At 36.6% G+C, this 4,079-nt stretch overlaps 1 non-coding gene and 1 pseudogene across 1 annotated transcript; one reads left to right on the forward strand and one right to left on the reverse strand.

Annotated features, from left to right (window-relative positions):
• Window positions 1-2,231: 2,231 nt before the first annotated feature.
• LOC143685425 (U7 small nuclear RNA) lies at window positions 2,232-2,293 on the reverse strand. Its single transcript, XR_013176651.1, has one exon. It is a non-coding gene; the product is annotated as a U7 small nuclear RNA (small nuclear RNA).
• A 197-nt stretch (window positions 2,294-2,490) lies between these two features.
• LOC143683161 (elongation factor 1-alpha 1 pseudogene) lies at window positions 2,491-3,856 on the forward strand (annotated as a pseudogene).
• Window positions 3,857-4,079: the final 223 nt, after the last annotated feature.

The raw sequence follows: 4,079 nt of genomic DNA on the forward strand, positions 1-4,079 counted from the left end.
ATTCAGAAATAAAAAAAATGATACATCACAATCAAGTGGATTTACTCAAACTATGCAAGGCTAGGTTGGTTTAACAACACACCATATTATTCTGTTAATATATCCCATGCCATTGACAGCATAAAAGTGAAAAATATATCATAATCTCAATAGATGCAGAGTATTTCAACTCATTCATAGGGGAAAATACTTGGTAAACTTGGAATAGAAACAAACCTCCTTTACCTACTAATGATTAAACTACCAACAAACATTATACTAAAGGGTAAAGGTAAACAAACTGAACAATGAAATACAAGGGAGTATGAAAGTCTAAATACATATACCATCAGCCAATTCATGACAAATGCAACACTGCAATACAGAAGAGAAGAGACAGTCTTTTTGATAAATGGTTCCAAGTGAAATGGCTATCATTATGGAGGAAAAACGTATCTGGACCTCATATACAAAAATGCATTTCAAGTGGATTACAGATACAAATATGAAAGATAAAACAATATAGCTTTTAATAGTGTTCTCTCTGAATTTAGAATAGCAAAAGGTTTACTAAACAAGGCACAAAAACTGCTAACCACAATAGAAGTTAATTCAAATGGGGTATAGTAAATTTAAGAACATCTGTCTATCAAAAAGCCCATTAAGAAAGCAATATGTGCATTTGCATGTGTGTGTATATCTAAGAAAGGACTCCTGCCCAGAATATATGAAAAATTCCTACAAATCAAAAGAAAAATACAACAGAACAGTAATTCCACAAAAGAGGATATCCAAATAACAATAGATGAAAATGTGCTCAATTTCACTAATCATCAGGGAAAATTATAAACACAGGAAGTCTTATTGCGCACTCACAAATAAATGCTCCATGAAAACAGGATCTATTGCTCCAAAAGGGTTTCAGAGCTTCACAACTTACTTCAGCAGGAGTTGAGAACTGGTTTGGTTGTGGACATCAAGGAATATAAAGCATAAGGCTTGAAATATCTGAGTTTATTGATATGGATGCTCTCACTTAGAGCACAGGACACAATGGATTGGTTCAAGCTGCTGAAAGTAACACTGACATACCTCTGCATTGACTACTTAAAGTTTGAACTCAAAAGGTAGCTTTCAGTAAGTGAGGTTCAAATCTTGTAACTTCCCTGGTACAATGGAGAATGAGAAACTAGTGGATTCAGGAACATAAGAATTTTGGAATCTATTTAACGTCATATTCTTGGTCACCTCCTAAACAATACTTATGAAAGAATAGGAGAATATTTACTTCACTGAGGCATTTAGAAATGAATTCTTAAAGAATTCAATATCCTTAAAGTGCTCTGTTTCAGAGATGTTAGCGGGAAATTCAGCAGAGGAGTTGGATACCTGATATTGAGGATAATTATATCCTGCAAAATCAGGGCCATCATAGACAAAATAAGAGCAACGGCCATGGTTAAGCTGTAGTACTGGGGTATTTATTATAGCCTACAAGGATCTGTGGTGAGCAATAATTTTTCATAAGTATTCTAGAAATGGTATCTACTAAGATGTCATTTGGACCATATTAGGGGGAAAACTCTTTAAGTCTAGGGGCAGAAACATTACTTGAATCAAAATAGTATTTATGGCTTCCTAATCATTTCCCAGACATTTTCCAATTCACAGAACCAGACACTCTCAATTGAAAGGGGAGGTTAATCCTTTTAAGAAATAATCCTACTATGTAATAATTATACAATAAAATATTATTCAAGATTCTTCCCCCTAGCTTTCCCAAGAGGAATATTTCAACATTTAAAAGTTGACCACACACTGGAGAAGGAGGTTCTTAGCTGCTGACTCTGAATAGCTGTCATTCCTAGTGATCTGGTTATTCCCCAGTGCTACTTTGACGAGTCTGGGAACCGAAAAGGAAAGAAGATATGGAAATGAGTTGTAACTGATTCACTTTCATTCTGAACAACAATCAGTTCCTTTATTGTTTTTATTCTTAGAGAAAACAGTAAAGGTATTTTTGCTGTGAGAACTACTAAGAAATTTAATTTTTTAATAATTTCAAATAGCATTGTGAGAAATTAAAGTTCAAAGTGACAGAATCTCTTGGGACATGGTGAAAAATGAAAACACAAACACCAGTAACTCTGTTCAACTTTATAATGAGGTCCCTTGGGTCATGTTCTTTCTTCTTGTGAGTAACTGCTTAAATGAAAAGTCCCTTGTTCTTTACTTGACTTTTTTTTTTTCAGGAGGGTTTTCCAGCTAAGGCCAGAAAACCTACTAGACAAATTCTAAAAGAGCTGCAACACTTTTCCTTGACTTTTAACAGCAAATACTCATCTCTTTATTCAGAATCCTTGAGGATTTCCCCTTCAGTTATTCAGAGAAATAGCAAGGGAAACCCAATAAGTCAACACTTTATCAAAAAGTAGTCTTGAGGTTTTTTTGCAAAAGCTTTGCTACCAGAACACAAGTGTCATGAAAACCATAACTATACATTAAACTAAAATGGGTAAAGTAAAGACTCATATCAACAGTGACATTACTGGACATGTAGATTTGGGCAACTGCCCCACTACTGGCCAACTGACCTACAAGTGTGGTGGAATTGACAAAAGAAATCATCAAAAAATTTGAGAAAGTATCTACTGAGATGGAAAGGGGTCCTTCAAGTCTGCCTGTGTCTTGAATAAACTAAAGGCTGAACATCAGTGTGATATCAACACTGTTATCACCCTATGGAAACTTGAGACCAGCAAGTATTATGTGACCACCATTGATGCCCAGGACACAAAGATTTAATAAAAACATAATTACAGGCATATCTCAGAATAAATTCTATCCTGATTGTTGCTGCTGCTGTTAGTGAATTTGAAGCTGGTATATCCAAGAATTGGCAGAGCCATGTGCATGCCCATCTGGCTCACATACTATGTGTAAAATAACTAATGGGGTTAACAAAATGAATTCCATCGAGCCCCCTTACAGCCAGAAAACATATGAGAAAATCGTCAAAGAAGTCAACATCTACATTAAGAAAATCGGCTACAACACTGTAGCATTTGTGCCATTTTCTGGTTGGAATGGTGATAGCATGCTGGAATCAGGTGTTAATATGCCTTTGTTCAAGGAATGGAAAGTCACCTGTAAGGATGGCAATGCCAGCGAAACCACACTGGTTGAAGCTCTCAGTTGCATCCTGCCACCTACTAACCAACTGACAAAGCCCTTGCATCTGCCTCCTCAGGATGTCTACGAAATTGGTGGTATTGGTACTCTGCCTATGGGCTGACTGGAGACTGGTGTTCTCAATCTGAGAATGGTGGTCACTTTTGCTCCATTCAGCATTACAACTGAAGTCATCTGTTGAAATACACCATGGAACTTTGAGTGAAGTTCTTCCTGGGAAAAATGTGGACTTCAATGTCAAGAACATGTCTGTAAAAGTTGTTTGCCTTGACAATGTGGATGATAGCACAAAAATGGCCCATGAATGGAAGCTGTTGACTTCCCAGCTCAGGTGATTATCCTGAATCACCCAGGCCAAATAAGTGCTGGCTATGCACCTGTGCTGGATTGTCACACAACTCACATTCCTTGCAAGTTTGCTGAGCCAAAGAAGATTGATCACCATTACGACAAGAAGGTGGAAGCTTGCCTCAAATTCCCGAAATTTGGTGATGCTTCCATCATTAATATGATTCCTGGCAAGCCCATGTGTATTAACAGCTTTTCTAACTATTCTCTTCTGGGTTGTTTTTCTGTTCATGATTTGAGACAGACAGTTACTATGGATATTATCAAGACAGTACGCAAGAAGGCTACTGGAGCTGGCAAGGTCACCAATCTGCCCAGATTGCTAAACGAATATTAACCATAACACCTTTCACCCCAGTCTTAATCAGTGGTGGAAAAAGGGTCTCAGAACTTTTGTCTCAATTGGCCATTTAAATTTATTAGTAAAAGACTGATTAATGATAATTCATTGTAAAACCTTCAGACGCAAAGAAATGCTTTGTGGACCATATGTTTTTGTGTAGCAATTTTAAGTTATCAGTTTCAAAAATCAGTGCTTTTTAAATGGAAACAATGACCAA

This window comes from Tamandua tetradactyla, chromosome 5 (assembly GCF_023851605.1).
Source record: "Tamandua tetradactyla isolate mTamTet1 chromosome 5, mTamTet1.pri, whole genome shotgun sequence".
Lineage (NCBI taxonomy): Eukaryota > Metazoa > Chordata > Mammalia > Pilosa > Myrmecophagidae > Tamandua > Tamandua tetradactyla.